This window comes from Chrysemys picta, chromosome 19 (genome assembly GCF_011386835.1).
Source record: "Chrysemys picta bellii isolate R12L10 chromosome 19, ASM1138683v2, whole genome shotgun sequence".
Lineage (NCBI taxonomy): Eukaryota > Metazoa > Chordata > Testudines > Emydidae > Chrysemys > Chrysemys picta.
In genome coordinates, this window is record NC_088809.1 from 5,076,766 (window position 1) to 5,093,628 (window position 16,863).

The following is a 16,863-nucleotide window of genomic DNA, read 5'->3' on the forward strand; positions in this document are numbered from 1 at the left end:
ATTTCAGTGGGTTTACTTTGATTTTTATCCCAGTGTAACTGAGAGCAGACTCCGCCTCTGCTGACACACACACACACACACACACACACACACTCTCTCTCTCTCTCTCTCTCTCTCTCTCTGTTTGGAAATGAAGAGTAAGAAAAATAAAAGGGAAAACATGTTTTTTTTTAAATCAATAGCCAATCAAGGCAACACAGGCTCATTCATCAAAATAACCCGAGCCAGGAGGTGAGGTATTCTAGCTGAAATCATTCTCGCTAGCTCATTAACATTGCTGTCACTACCGCATTCGTGTCAGTTTCAGAATTCTGTAGCTGTTTCAGACAGTAGTGGTTGGTATGATACTGTCTCCTGCCTTTTCCTGCTTTAACCAGGTGGATAGGTTTTATGTGGTTATGTTCAGAATAGCTTTTCCCTTCTTTCTAACCCGCCTTTGATCCCCATACCAAAGCTTAGAAGGGCCTACAGGCATGGATACAACACCATGATCTAAGTGTCCCGACCCTCTGTTTTTCAGAAGCTGGGAAAGGATGACAGGAGATGGATCATTTGATGATTGCCTGTTCTGTTCATTCCCTCCGAAGCATCTGGCAGAGGCCACTTCTGGAAGACCGGATACTAGGCTAGGTGGACCATTGGTCTGACCCAGAATGGCTGTCCGTATGTCTGAGTGACACCAGCTGGCGGTAATAATTCTTTGTGCTACTTTCTTTTGCACCTTTTTTTCAGGAGTCCTGATGCACTTTCTAAATCACTAGTGAGATAAACCTCACTGCCTGCCATGAGGCAGGGAAATAATAATATCCCCATTGGACAGTTGGGGAAACATTATACAGTTGAGGCACAGAGAGGTGAAGCACTTTCCAAGTCCAAAAAACAGCACGCAGAGCTTCTGCCTCTCACTCCTGTCCTTAACCCCAAGGCTACTCTTCCTCCCTGAGCTGGTTGCACACAGGGCCTAAGGACATGATAAAGGCATCCTCCTTCCTTCAATCCACCAGCCTGGCGGGACTGAATTCCCACCCATTCTACCTACTTTGCCCTGACCACCATAGTGTCCAAGCACCTCTCAATCCCCTGTGAAGTAGGAGAGCACGATCCCATTTTGCAGCTGAGGAACTGAGGTACAGGGTAGATTAACTGAGGTATCCAAGGTCACACAGGAAATCTGTGGCAGCGCCAGGAGTAGAACGCAGATCTCTTGAGTCTCAGTCAAGTGCCTCTGTTAGATAATCCTTCCTACCCCTGCCCTACTAAGGTCTTTAGGTGGGAGTAGCAGCTAGGCCTCCACACTCTCTATGTTGGGCAGATTAGGCCTATGGCACTAATTTAGCAACAGATCCAGTGGCTGCTCCCCTATCTCTTCCCTAGCCCATGGAGCTATGGGAAAGGCACCATGAAGCTGAGCTTTGGTGCACAGGAGGGGTAGAGTCTCCCCAGCACGGTTTGGCCCCTCTGCTATGGTTCTCTGAACAGCAGAAGTGCAATTAGGGCCTTTCACACCTCAAGTAGTGGTAAAGAAGCCAGCATAGGGTCCAGAGGAAATAGGGGCTAAAACCGAGTTAACACCACGACACATGATGAACCCCAACCACAAAATGCCAGAGGAAGGAAGGAAGGAAGGAAGGAAGGAAGGAATGGCCATTAGTTTCCATGAAACTAGATGCTTGGGGCTGGATTTTCATTTATACTAAGGCCCCTTTTATGCTGTTCTGGATTTTATGGCCACTTTAAGGCCACTTTACAGGAGAGCAGCCTAACCGAGCTTTGATCTGAACAAGAACTTGTTCCTAAACTCAGTTTTTGTTTCAGGGTGTCAAGCAGGGGGTGGAGATAAGGCACCTTCCCTTTATCTTTACTCTTCAAACACTCCATTCACTGTGGCCCAGAGGAAAACTGACCTTGTCCATCTTGCATGTACTTAGTAGAACATGGATTATGTGAACTCTGCAAACAGATGGTGATGATCAGCAGGAGAGTTCTGTGCCAGGAATGAATTTTTCACACAAAGAGTTCATTAGCAGTGTAATAATAACTCCCAGGTACATTTTCTATTAAATTACTTTATATGGAAACTCTATATGTCCCTGGCACAGAAATTAATAGGTGCTAAGGCATACCCTGTTGACTTGTTAATTGAAACCCTGTTTATTTTACAGGTAATGTATAGGAGTTAAATCAAATTTAAAGTCTAAGGATTTATGACTGGAACAATTTAATGCTGAATTAGCCCCTGTTGAATATACCTTCCTAAAATAATAGCATTGGTTCCAAGAACCCACATTTTTAGCCTATGCTGATCACCCCTCGAATGAAAGGAATAGTCTGGCAGTAGCGTAAAACACACCAGGCCAATTCACCCCTGGTGTAGTGCGGCAGAGTTAAGTGATGATCTTGGCCAAGTATTTTACATCCTGTGGCTGCGCTATGCCATGCGGCCAGTGCAGAGCAGCCGTAAAGCTGGTGTGTCCAGACACAGGAGGATAACTAAGCCCTGTGCAGTGGGATCTCTCAGCAGCATAGAACTGACACAGTGATTCTTGTACCACCACTGCCGCTGCTGCTGGAATAGGGGACATGGCCCGGAGGAAAGGAGCATGGGTGTTGCTTCCTTATGCCCTCAGCAATCAGCAGCTCAGGAGAGCTGGGTTATATCCTCAGCTCTTCTGCTGCCCTTCAGCATGGCCCTGGGCTAGTCACTTCCCCTGTTCGTGCCTTGGATTCTGTTCCCGCCTTGTGTTTGCCTTGCTTATTTCAATCATTCGTTCTCTGGGACAGACACTCTCTCTATGTGCTTGTGTAATGCCCAGCACACTCGACCCCAGTGTGGATCAGTGCTATGGGTTTACCACTACGGAGGTCAGCCCTGTAGACAGCTGGCAAAAGAGACGCCAGGGGACTGACACTGCTGGCCTCGAACTAGGGGAGCACAAATGCTGCTTTTGTGCCTCCCTACTGCACTGCATCGTATTCTCCTTAACAGACACCAAGGATCTGGGCCAACGTATTGATACTGTTTTTGTCCTGAATACCAGTCAAGTAGGAAGTGCATCACCACTTCTCCCACTTCTCGCACATAGGAGTGGGTTGCTGTAAAATACACATTATTTACATACAAAACCACAAGACAGCTTAGCCCTTTACGTTGTTGGGATAGTTCTGTTTTCCAGCTATTGCATTTTTTCCCCTGTTAAGTCTTTCTGTGGTTCTGTATGTTTTTGACAATGGACCTAAACTTTAATAAGATTCCTGAGCACGGGTAGCTTATTAAATTAAACCAGTACATGCAATGACAGTTACAAAAAATATTAATACAGAAAGGAAAATTCATTCAAGACAACTCTCCCAGAGATTAGAACATGATTCCAGCTGTGAAAGATCAAAAGAACGGGTGATAAAATATGAATTTCACACTCTGAGATGGAAGAACTGAGAATTTAGCCTATTTACCTTTTTAATTACAGCACAGGTGCAGTCACATCAATAGCAATGGACTTGTGTGACCTACGTGCATCCTGTCCATGACAGGGCCTCGTCCAAAGTTCACTGAAGTTGATAGAAAGGCTCTCGATTGACTTCAACAGGCTTTGTATCAGTCCCACAGGTAGCATCAGCCTATACTGGAAGTTTAAAGATGTTGTGCAGTAGGAGAGTTTACACAGATGGAGGTTAAAGGGTACTCATCTGAATTCTGTTCCCAAATCTGTCACTGACTGTTGTGTGACTGGGCAAGTCACTATATCTATCCCTCAGTTTCTCCACCTGTAAAATGGGGGTTATGATGCTCGCCCACCTTCTGTAAAGCACTCAGGCCCCGATTTTTAATGGTATTTAGGTATTGCTGTGAAACACCTAACTGGGGATTTAGGCCCCTGAGTGCCTAAATCACTCTTAAAAAATGAGATTTAGGCTCCCAAGCAATGCTGAGCACAGCAGTGCCTAAATACCTTTAAAAATCTGGGCCCCAGAGACTTCCAGAGGAGAATCACTACTAGTGCTAAGTACTGTAAGAAGTGGAGGAAGGATTATGGATGTTGCAGAGGTTCCTTTTCTAAAACCTGGGACAAAATGTATATCTACCCCTTCTGGGCACAACCTGTAGAGCCAGCAAATTCAGAGAACATCATGTGCACTCATTGGACGCACCGATCAGAGAACATCCTCTGAGCCCATTGCACATAGTGGGGTAGAGTCTGGTAGTGTCATCTACATCCGTTTCAAGTGGGGCCCAATGCTACCAGATGTACAGTCATAGACTTCTTTGTGCTTCCTTTGCACTGAGGTAAATGACACACAAGGCAGTGGTGAAGGGAGTTGAGAGCACCCAATGGACCCACTGAGCACTGCATCCCAGGATTCACAGTGAAGCGTACAGCAGCAATAATGCAGATGTCTGCTGTAGCCGTACTTCTAATTTCGGAACACAGTAGCTTCTTGAAGGAGTCTCTCCTGATCAAAAAAAGAAAGAGATTTCTTTTCTGATACGAATGAAGCAAGGAACACTACTGGATGTGGTTAAAGTGTCAAGAAATGTTTACATGAGCCAGCACCCATAGTCAAGGTTCAGTCCCTCCACCTTTTAATATTTGTAAACAGCCGAGACTGCATCTCGATCAGTCTTTCTGATACAGAGGGAGAATTTCATGCTAGACACGTGCAATTCCTGTCTGTCTTGCAATGTTTGGCCGTGGAGCAGTGATATTTCTCTAGGAGCAGGAAGGGCTGTGTACACAGACAAGCAACAGGATTTGTTTGTTGTGTTTTCTTCTTTGTAAAAATGCTGCAGATCAGCGGTGAGCTGACATCTCCTTTCATCCGCTTTTGGTGTAATGGCTGTTACAGCTCCATAAACTGGGAACAAACAAGAAAGGTTAATATTTAATTAGATATTTTATTCTCACTCTGCTGTTCCTTTTGGTTGACAAAAACCTTGCAAGGTGCTTGTTCTAAAAGCAGATGACAGGAAACCAGTGATATATATAATAGAGAGAGAGACAGAGAGAGAGATACACAAGAGAAATGCAGGTTTACAGAGTCATTAAATGTACCCAGAGCTGCTTTTGTCTATACACAATATTGTCAGTAGGTGAAGTCTCTGTAAGGCTTTGTTGTGGCTGCAACAGCTTGCCTGCAAATGCAAATACTTTCCTTGCATCATAAGATTCTACACAAAGGAATTAAGATTACATATGAGAACTGAATGTTGCCTGGCGTAATAGATCAGACAAGTAACAAAATTAAAATTAAGATGTAAGTGCTCAATTGGCTTGGAGCACAGGCACAGAGTTGTACAGAGATCTTAATTAAATCACTTAGACTAGATTCAGTAATGAGCTCTGCATAGGTATTTATAGTTTCCAAATTCCATTTAATTAATTCAATATTGCTCCTTTAAAAAAAGAGAAACAAACAAACAAACATGGCCTAGTCAATGTCAACCACAACCCAGATTCTGTCCTACATTATATTGATTCCATGGAGTTGCACAGATGCCAGTGAAGGCAGAATTTAGCCCTAGGTGTGTGTTGTGCTGCAATATAAATCCAAAGAGCCGTGCTTAAAAGAACATTCTTCGAGGCCTAATCTAAACAGGATTCCATTTACACACTGGATTGATATCAATCTTAAAGTCAAGAATAAGGAAGAGACCAATCCATTTTTTGGGTATTTGAGTAAATGCCAAATGCTGTCTATCAGCGTTTGTTGAATGCAGAGATTTAAGGCGGGGTGGGGGTGGGGGTGAGGAGAGATTTTTTGCAAAATGCTGTCAGATTTATTTTAGCTATGCTCTACAATCAGTTTTGTGTTAAAACAATACTTCATAGTATCCCTTTGGTAACTATTAGTTGTCCAGGTAGAGATCTGTTTTAGAGAAATACACTCCTAGTTTAAGCAGAGTTTGAATAGTTGCAGCCAACCGAATGGGCCCCATTTCAATGGAATCCACAGAGGTGTGGGTGCATTTGTACGTCTCCATTTACACGTGCCTTTACCAGGTTTGCTCATACACCTGCCGCATGTGTAAATGTGTGTCCTGATGCACAAAGTCCTCCTCCAGCAAAGCACTTAAGCATGTGCCGAACTTGAAATATGTGAGTAGTCCCATTGACTTCTCAACCTTCAGTCGCTCTCTGCCCCAAATGGGAAATGGAGCTAGATCTAATAAGAGAGACTTTTCTATCTCTAACATCGGAGTCTATGATTTTAGGTACATGGTTCACTTTTTCAGCCCCTGCTCTCCATACAAATTTGAATACCCGAACACTTGATCTATCCATAACCAATTAAAATACTTCTCCAGTTCAGATATTTGCTGCACTGTGGCTCACGGTTCGACTGCCACTTCACATAGCTATGCCACCAAGAGAAGCATGATGGAATAAGGTCCCAGTTCAGCAAAGCAGTTAAGTATGTGCTTAAACTCCATTGATGTCAAGGGGGACTTAAAGTTAAGCACACGCTTAAGTTCTTTGCTGAATCAAAGCTACAAGGTTTAAATTCTATCCAGCATTTTATTTTTTTCTGCCAAAGTAAGAAAGACTCCAAATATATAAATCTTCTTTCCTTTGTATTATTGAGAGGGCAAAGTGGGAAGAGATGCAACAGGATAAGAGGAAGGGATGCTTTCCAGGGTAACAGCCCCCAGGGATGAAAGGCTGGGTAGCCATCCCACTCTGCCACCTGTTCTTTCTCTTCCCTTTTTCAGTTTTTTGCTTTGGGGTAGGCTATAAAGGGAAGGAAGATTACTCTTTGTACAAGGGTCTGAGGTTGGCAAGGCCAATACATTCTCCTGCCACCTCCCACACTTTAAATCCCATAAATTATTAGCACTTTGCAGGATCCATGTCTGTTCACTCCCAGCTGTGCAGTCAAGTTGTGACTCCAGTCTCCGCTGCTGCTACCACTAAATACTAATCCTCTGCACTTCACTAATGCCTTCTGTGTAAGGCTCCCAAAGTGCCCCAAGAACGAAGGCTCATGACAACCCGGTGCAGTAAATAAGCATGATCCCCATTTCATAGAAGGAAGAATTAAAATAGAAATGGAATGACTTGTGCAATTTGCACAGCCAGAAAGTGGCAGAGCTAGAACTCAGCTAGAAATGATCTGCTACACTAACCACATGACCACACACTCTTCTTCTGGTGTAAGTTTCTGCCCACATCCATGACCACTTTACCAAGTTCTCAGACAGCTCATGTGAACACACCAAATGCAGAACTTGCTGTAACTCTGGAGAGACTAAAGTGGAGAAGTGTCTCTCTCCATAGTTTGTCATGTGGCCTCTCTCCTCGGGGAAGGACTAGCAAGCTTAGCTCTGCTTTTGGAGGCAGGCTCTGCAGGGAAATCAGAACACATAATTCACAAACCATAATACCGATTGTCTTGTCTGCGATGTCCTTTGTCTCATGACCATTGCATAACACAGGAACAACGCTGTCGTCAGTATTTGAGATGAGTGGATGCATATTGATCTTAAAACCCAAACAAGTCTAGTTCAGCTGACAATGTAGCAATATGATTGGGACCAACGGAACTTCCCCTACCTGCACTCAGTGTGAAAATGTCTCTCCCGTGCCCATGTAAAAGACTGTGGTGAGGCTTATCAACAAACCTCTGTATTCTGAAGGGAACAGGGCAAAGATGTGCAGTTGAATTGACAGCAAATCATTGATTGGCACCATGCATGCAAGTCATTTAACCTTTCAGGGATGCGGTTCACTCACTGTTTGGAAGCCACATATGTTCTATCGATATCGATCATAATTCATTTTCCAGCCTTTCCCATGTGCAGTGCTTAGCTGAACCATAAGGTGCACCCTGAGCCAGCCCTTTTTGCACAGACTGTTCACAATGCAGCCTTTGCAGTGAATTTTTATCATGAGAGCAGGTACATGTTGCTTAATGCAACATGTGTGAAACATGTTGAATTCCTGAAGCAAAATCTAAAGAACAAGGGGAGGGGAGGGCAACAGGTCCTGGACATGTGAGCAGTGGGAATGACGGGGATGGTAGGTTAGGCTGGAAGAGGGTACAGACTTTTTTCTGTACTGAAGGGGGAGAAGGCACAGTGCATTCCATCTTGAAGATACTTTGGGGGAATGAGAGGAGTTGATGGGATTAAGCAAAAGCATGACTCTGGCTTCCATAGAAGAAATGGTAATAATATTTTGTCCCTTAATAGAACCTTCCAGGATCTGAAAGTGCCTTTCAAACAGTAATTAATGACAGCCTGTAAGCCATACTCTGATGAGATAGCAAAGAACTAGCAACATTTTGCAGGTATCTCCAGTTCGGTTTATCTCTATGTTGTATTGTTTCCAAATTCCTAATGATGATGGATCTGGTTCGAGGGTGAAATCTCTACACTTTTGAACTTGCAGTTTTTAATTTATATGGCAGTTGTTGGAGCTGCCTTCAGAGACATATAAGTGGGTAGGCAAGCCCACTAATCATCACCCAATAAATCTCTCAGTTGCTCTGTGTGGATTGTTTGCTTCCTGTGCATCCTGGTTCATGTGTTTTTCTCCCCCTACGTAACAAGGGGCTGTGACCTGCCTCTGGGCCCTAACCCAATGATGTTATAGTGTTGGATACTCATTTTTTCAACTAACAGGGCTGCCAGAGCAGGGCGTAGTCTTTGGAAATAAATAGGAGTCATGTGCTGAGAAGGTTTAGAATGTACAACCGCTTCTGGGGCAGTTATTTCTTCTGTTCTGTATAAGTACCCGGGGTGGGGTGGGGGACGGGGGGGCAGGAGATGAGAGGCATTGAGGTGTGTGTGGGTCGAATGGCAGGACTGCTGAGTTAAAGGAATTGGATAATCCTGAAAAAGCAGTGATGCAATGGACATTGCTGGTCATTTAATCAATTCTCTATGTGACTGTAATGAAAGAGAAAGAGCTTGAGTCTCAAAATCAGGCAAAGCCTTTCATACTGGGAATCTGAGAGTTAAGTGTGTTGAGAAGGAGGTTTCATAATGTGTTTGTGAGGCACCTACAACACCAGCACACCATACCTTAATAAAACCAGTACACTTTAGTGTACTGTCTGGTTGGATTGGTAACAGGTAGAGCCTTTCACTTCTGGATCACCAGTGTGATCCAGGGCAAGTTACCCGTAACTAAAAGTTGTTACCATCTGACGGCTATTTGATAGCCTACCTGAAATGAGCTGCTGATTTAAGTTAAGGTCTGTCAATAGTGGGCATGTGTCTGCGTCATAAAGACCATCACTATAATTGCTATCTTTGTTGGCAGTCTCAGCAGAAGTGCAGACTGGATTCCCCTTTCTCCGCCGTGGGTGGTCCGGAGACACATTGGGAGGGTGATCTACTGAGAAGCTTGAACTGCTACTGCTCACATTATACTATGGGTAGAGGCCTCCAACCATCAGGGCTCTCAGTCCATCACCTTTCACCAGCATGAATTTCACTGTGAGGGCAATACAATAACTAATTCTTATTTTGAACTTTTAATGTATAGATCTCCATCTGCTTTCCAGAGCTCATTAAATATCAAATTGGAGAGGGTTCAGAGAACAGCTCTGAGAATGATTAAAGGATTGGAAAACATCCTTTCTAGTGATAGACTCAAGGAGCTCAGTTGATTTCGTTTATCAAAGAGAAGGTTAAGGGGTGACTTGATCACGGCCTATAAGTAACTACGTGGGGAATAGAAGTCTGTTAACTGAGGTTTTTCATCTAGCAGACAAAGTTATAACAAGATCCAGGGCTAGAAAATGAAGCTAGACAAATTCAAAGTAAAAATAAGCTACAGATTTTTAACAGTGAGGGTAGTTAACCAGAAAAACAACGTACCAAGGGTTGTGGTGGCTTTCTCCATCACTAGAATTCCTTACATCGAGGTTGGCTGCTTTTTTAAAAGACACACAGTCTAGTTCAACCTCAGCTATTGGATTTGAAGCAGGAATTAATTCAGGGATGTCCTATGGCCTGTGTTATGGAGGAGGTTGGACTAGCTGATCATAACGGTCCCTTCTGACCATGTTCTACAGGTGGGGAAACTGAGGCACGGAGAAATGCAGTGACGCAGCTAAAGCCACATAGTGTGTTTGTAACGGTGCTGGGAATAGAACCCTGAGCCCCAGAGGGTATGTCTACACTGTACACTATGCTCAGGCTCTAACTCAAGTTTGAGCCCAAGCCCTTCTTCCATCCACGCACAAATCAGTCTGACTTGGGTCAGCCGGCACTCACGACCCAGGTCCTAGAACCCTGCTAGGAGGGTGAGTCAGAGCCTGAGCCCCACTGTGATTCAGACCCAAGCCCTGTCGTTTTGCAGTGTGGACGCAGCTCAAACCACAGACCTGAGTCAGAAAGGCTGCGTAGTGGAGTATGTCATGTTAATATGGCTGTGAGACCTGGGTCCAGCATTGTAAGCCAAACTTACAATGCAGCGTATGGGTCCAAGTACAGGCTTGGAAACACTAGGTCCACATGCCCAGGTCCCACTGACCCGGGATTACAATGCAGTGTAGACATATCCAAAGAGACCCAGAACACAAAGACCTTTAAAACAGAGTGAATCATGTTCTGCCGGCCTGTTAGATGGATGCTCAGACCCTTGGGTTTGTAGTGGTATAAAGATTGATTTCTTGATTAAACTGTAATGTGTAGTATAATTAAGGAAATCGTCCAAGTTCAGAAAGTCATTTAGAGACTCTTAATTGGATTGGGGGAGGGCACTTTCTCACAGTGAGAAACGAGCACAGTGGCTGTTGCATTGAATTAGGAGCCTTCTTTCACTCTCAGACCACACGTGCAGTTGCTGCTGATGTCAATGAGATACAGGTGCAGATTACCACCACCATATAGCTCCTTGAGTACATTGAAGTTCACACTGTAGGCATCTAATTTTTAACCTCACTGCAGACCTAAACAGGTCTGACTCCATTGATGCCAATGGAATTATTATTATTTGTATTACGATAGTGCCTAGAAACTCCAACTGAGATCAAAACTGTGTTATACTAGGCGCTGTACTAACACCCGTGAGAGACAGTCCCTGCCCCACAGAGATTGCAGTCTTTAGACAAGATCAACAAAGGCCAGGAGGGGAAACAGAGGTACAGAGAGGTGAAGGGGCTAGCCCAAGGTCATTGGCAGTGCCAGGAACAGAACCAAGGTCCCCTGAGTCCTAGTCCAGTGCCCTTCTTTAACCATTTACTAGCTCCTTTCATAAAGGAAGATTTTCAGTTTAAAGCATTTCCATTACACAAAGCAGTGCTGCTTCCATAGAAAAAGTCCCTTTGTTGTGTTGTTTTTGCTTCCCTTCCATGAGACGTTCCACTTGTCTGCAGTATTCCACTGGCATCTCAATGTCATGTAGAGTTTAATATTTTTATTTAAAAGCCCCCAACAACTTTTCCCTTGATCAAACGAATTGTTCCATTATTCTTGTTCTCAGCAAAAAGCTCCATTTTCTGCGTTTGTTTTGTTGTTTGTGACATTAAAAGACAAGACGCCAGGCTGCCTTGAGGATCTTCTTTTGTTTGGCAAGGAAATGTCAGAGTGAATATGGAAATCTGAAGTTCACTCCTGGAATTAGTGTCTGCATCGCAAACTGTTTTTATTCAAGAAATGTTAATTGCACAGTAAATTGTAGGGCTGTCAAATAAGATTCGGTGAAAAGATCAATTCACATTAGATAGAGGAAATCACATTTCTAGACAGAAGGAATTAATTTAGGGAAAATCAGTAAGTCAGGCCGAGGCTGTGCTAGTTTGAATCATTAACAAGTTTATCTGATCTGTATGGTGGTAGTGTTTCTTTAAAGGTTAAGCCAGGTAGATGAATAGGTACTCAGTGCATGTATTTTTAAAGGGACATGACCCCATATTTAGGTTTTGAAGGGGGAAAAGTGTTACAAAACCTAATATTAATTTTGTATGCAAAGAATAAGTGTTGTAATTTTGGGGAGGATACACTATATTCATCCTTGGTGTTAAAAAATCCTGAGTCAGTCCTGTCCATAAATGAGATTTTAAACAATAATAATGTTTTAGTTCTTTTTATTTGCCTTCTGGTTTTGATTTTTTAGGTTTACATTTTCAAGCTTTTCTCTGAAACCTGAGGGTTAGAAGTTTTTTTTTTTAAATAAAAGCTGAGATTTTCATGTAATCACATGACTCTGGGAGCTGGAGCTTTAAGAAATACACCAAATATAGTACGACTCATGATCAAATTGGGAGTTGGCAACATTTTTTGTTATGTTTGAATTGCAAAACTGAACTCAACCTTAACTATGTAACAGTGTTTGGTTGCTTACATTATAGAAATGTTTCCATGATATTAAAAACAATTAAAAACAGAGATGCTTTTTTGTTGCTGTGGGATTCCAACCCAAATATTGAAATATTTTCCTATGATGGATTCACGTCTTTGCAGAGCAGCCAGCTCATGACCTGTGCACACTTAGGTCTCACTTAAGCCCTCAAAAAAAGGCTGAAGTGCAAGTTAAATAGAGTGTAGGATTTGTACAGACCTTTTGCTTTAAGTGGAATTCACCTCAATGCATTAAAACCAGAAAATAAATCTGACCAATTTGTTTTTGAGTGAAGTTCAAACACTAAACTAACAGCAGAAATGGCAAAGAGCTGTTTAGTTTTATAATCAAAGGTGACATCAGTGAAGGAAGTAAAGACTGTTTTTCTTTGAAGTGCATGAGTGTTTTAAGCTCACAACATTTGTGTAACTACAAAACAGTCTTGGCACAGGCCTCCTAAACGTACAGTGCAAAGCAACAATTCCTTCCCTTGAAGTCCCCTGGTTAGATCTCTCTAGTCTTCCACTGGACCTCCTAGGTCATTGTTAATTTGCTACCTTTTTAAAGGGTTATGTTGAGCAAAACTTTAAATTGCCATGGATTTGGCCACAGCTTGGTTGTCTGTCTAGTCTTGATTCATGAACCAAAATTATCCCATTGCGTCACCTGTAGGGTGCAAGATACAGACACCAGCTAAGTTTCCCGGGCTGCTGCACAATGTAGACAAACTTGTCTTCACTGGTTGGCTAAGATCAAATGTCACTTTAACATCTAATATGTCCTCTATCAAGGGACTGTATCCTGTCCGTGCAGCAGAGAGATTGCAACTCATGGCTTAACAGGTCTCCTCCTTATCCCGCCACTATGATCTTTTAATTCTCTCATTCATAGTCATAATCACCTCCATTTATATAGCACCTTCCATCCAGAAGGATCCCAGAGTGTAGGACAAATCCTGCTAAGATTTATATCCTGTACAAGCCGAATGATTTTAACAGTTGCTTTAACAGGGTTAGGAACAGAGATAATTTATGCCACCATTGAAATGCCAGTGCCTCTTGCGTGCAGCACGGCAGCCAAGGCTATGCACTTTTCACAACATGTTTGTTTTTTTTTTAAAGGGGAAATGGAGACTAATTTATCCACCTGAACCTGGAGGGGTAACTTTTATATAAAGTTCATGGGAAGGTGGCATTGAAGTTGCATCTAGTTTGGTCAGGCTTAATTTGATTTTGTTAAGATCAGTATGGAATGATGGACCTTGTCAGTGGGCCATCAAATGAAATGCTGTTACTGCCTGTAATGGGAGACACTCACCTCTTGAGCGCCTCCTGCTGTTGCATCTGGTACTGAAGGACTTTTCCTGCTCCTGGTGCCCCCTGTAGGTTGTTGATGTTGCTTGGTAGGTCTTCAATGGTTCAGCCCTCTGGCCAAGTCACACAGTCAAAAATGGGTGAACCCCTTCCGGGATAGCAAAAGTCCAACAAACTATCTGCCCTCACCAGGGTCTTCAGCCCTGTCTCTGGACCCTTTAAATCCAGCCCTTTGCTCAGGCGTCTTGTCCCCTTCTCGAGGCTTAGGCCACTCGGCCAGTGAGGGAACCCGGACCTGCCCACTACTCTGGGTTCCAATCCAAGGACCCTATAAAGAGCAGCCATGTACTGCTTCCTTCAGTTAGTTGCTGCTTCATTCCCTGGGCCTCTTCCCACATGACCCCTTTCCTTTCACTCGTTACCTTAGGGTTAAAGTTCTCAGGTCCTCTTGTTCCCAGGTCCAGTAAATGCAACCTGTCGATCGTCTGTGGCCAGAGAGGAACACCCTTCCTCACCCCTCTGGTCCCAGCAAAGAACTGACCTGCCCAGGCCCTGTGGTTCCTTTACTTCTAAATGGATTAATTGTAGGTGGGCAGGATGTATGTATCAGAACCGGGGTTTTAGTGGGAAACTGGATGTCACAGGGTAGCTGGCCCTTTAAAGGAAGTTGATCCCAGCCCTGCCTGTCGCTAATCAGCTGCCTCCCAGCTGATCTTGTGAGGCCAGGGACCCTGTGATAGCTTGAAGATCACCTGGTCCTCATAAAAGCCAGCAGGTAGCTCACTTGAGGGTGAGGCTGGCAGGAAAAAGAACCCAGTTTATATGTGACTCTTGGAGGGATGGCCGATCAAGTGCAACCCTGAAAGGAGAAGGGAACAGAGAGGCTCACTTTGACTCCTGGGCAGTGGGCCTGTGGAGTGTAATCTTATAGATAGTAGCTAGGCCCCTGCAGAGGACCTGAGTTAGGAGGAAAAAGGCTTGAGTGATCTGTTCAACTTGTGGTAAACAGTTTTGTTTTCAATAAATTAAACTGAGTCAAATGGAGACTGGAATCGCATGGCTGGAGAGTGGTCTTTGGTGCACAGGCTGGTGAGTTAAACCACAGGCTTACACTGGGATTAATTTAACAGCCTGACTCTTGCAGAAGTTCTTTAATAAACTCAAATGGTTGGTTTAATGGACATCACTATGTATACCCAAGATCTCCGCCAATAGACCCTCTTTCCTTCCACTGACACAAATAGCATCCTAATGACAGACCTGCGGAAGTCCTCTGCAGCCAATATACCTTAAAGGGAAGGATACTGTAAGTGCTAATATCCCCAGAGTGATGGTTGCATGCATCTTGCTCTATTGATTTACCTCTCCTCATTGTCTGACTGTGGCTTGGAGCAAGGTGACCTGTCTTCTAGGCCCGTTTCCTTGCTTCTGATGATGATGATAATTCTTCAGTGTCAATGAGGAGGAAGAAAGCATTTAATTGTTTAAAGTGCCACAGAGTTAAATTTAGCCTACCATGATATTTTTTTAGTTGCTAACAAACTGTAATTGCAATGAGGTCCTTCGGTTTGTTCTACCCAAAGGCCAATAAATTCCAGATGCTGCTGGCTAAGCCAGTTTACATACTCATTGGGAGTTAGGCACCTAAATACTTTGAGGATCTGGGCCTAAATTCCTATTGCTGGATCAAACTCTTCCCTCAGTGACACCCGAATACGCCAACTAGGCAGAGTCTCACTGGACTATAGAGGAGAGGAAAAAACTGAGTGTGGGGGGCTTCTTTCTGTTCTGTATAGTTTTTTTATAATGTGCGCCTCACTGTTGTATCTTAGCGCCTTCCAGAAGTGCATTAAGCAACGTGACTATACATCTGGCCCATGTTGTTTGTTCATCCTATCCCCAGAGGGAGAAGCGTGTGCACCAGAGTGTTGTGTTTTGGTAGTTTGTTATACTTGTTGCTATGTGTTTATATTATTAACGGCAAGCTCAAAGAAAGGTGTTTTGCACTTGGAGTGGAAAGTGGTGGTGAGGTTCGTGATGGCCCGTAGTTTCCCAGGCAGTTCATTCTGCAGTCTTGGTCCTCCCCCAGAGGAGCTTCTTCAGAGCAGGGGCTCATTTCCAACCTCCTTCTTCAGGTCCTGATTCTGATCTTATTTACACCGATGTAAATCAGGAGTAGCTCCACTAATGTCGGTGGAGTTGCACCGGCGTAAAAGTGGTGTGAGTCAAGAATCGAGCCCTGGGTGTTTTTCATCACTGTTTAAGGCGTTTAGGAGTCTGTGCTTAGAGACAATAGCGATGAGGGATGAACAAGGGCTCAGGACTAGAGGATGCTGAACACCAAGGCCCTGCTGTAAGTAAAGCACTCAAGTAAATGCTTACCTTTAAGTTGGAACTACTTGTGTGCTTAAAGTTAAGCTAGTGCTTAAGTGCGGTCCTCAGGAAGGCTGGAACAATTTGTATAGTGGGGGTACTGAGAGCCATTGAACCAAATGGTAAACCTTGTATATGATGGAAACCACTTCAAGCCAGGGGGTGCGGCAGCCGCCCCAGTGCCAGCACCTAGGGCCGTACTGGATCAGGGTCTTGGTGTTCGGCCCCTTGCAAGTCTGGGCTTTAAACGCCGAATATAAATAGGCAGATCCTTGGTTAGCCATCCTGACTTGTCTTCTCACATCCTAGCAAATGAAGGTTCAGGTCATTTGTTATTAAAAGGGATTGCCCTGAGCCTAAATAAAGAGGGTTAAAATGGTTGTTAATAAGGGCAGGAAGAATGAGCAATGACTGGAGTTTTAAAAGTTGGAAGGGTTAAGGATTCAGAGTGGTGCTGGGAAGGTCTGGGCACAGATCCCATCCTTTGTTAAGGAGATCTGTGTGTGTGTGCAACACCCACATATTGCCTTTGGAAAGTTTACCCCCAAGAGCGCTGGGTTTTACAACTTAGCAAAAAAATGTGCCTGAAGAAACATCTGTTTCCCAGATCAACCCTAAGGTACACAGAGCTATGTCTGAGCCTTGGCACGGCAACCCTCACGCTCCTTGGGATGCATTCTTATTACCTGACATTTGTAATGATTGCAACGGACTCTCAGGGTCGTTCTGCTTGGGGGCTTTTCCGTCCCCCCCAGCAGGATCTGATTGATGGATTGATTGCGTGTGTGCTGGACTCAGCATGTAAAAATATCCATTTATAAAATAAAACCCTCCTCGCTTTCCAGAACATTGAGAACATATTTTAAGTCATGTGTTAAGGTTTTATA

General features: G+C 43.8%; 2 protein-coding genes across 6 annotated transcripts in view; both read left to right on the forward strand.

Moving 5' to 3' along the window:
• YPEL2 (yippee like 2) overlaps positions 1-12,335 on the forward strand; it is an 87,019-nt gene extending 74,684 nt beyond the window's left edge. For both annotated transcript variants that reach the window (XM_065573254.1, XM_065573255.1), the window contains exon 8: positions 183-12,335. The gene's annotated coding sequence lies outside the window, so the exon portion shown is untranslated. The remainder of the gene's footprint in view (positions 1-182) is intronic.
• Positions 1-16,863, forward strand: part of DHX40 (DEAH-box helicase 40) — a 129,222-nt gene that overhangs the window by 74,686 nt on the left and 37,673 nt on the right. Inside the window, exon 2 of one of the 4 annotated variants that reach the window (XM_065573246.1) lies at positions 521-689. The exons of the other annotated variants lie outside the window; for them this stretch is intronic. The gene's annotated coding sequence lies outside the window, so the exon portion shown is untranslated. The remainder of the gene's footprint in view (positions 1-520; positions 690-16,863) is intronic. 4 annotated transcript variants of the gene reach the window in all.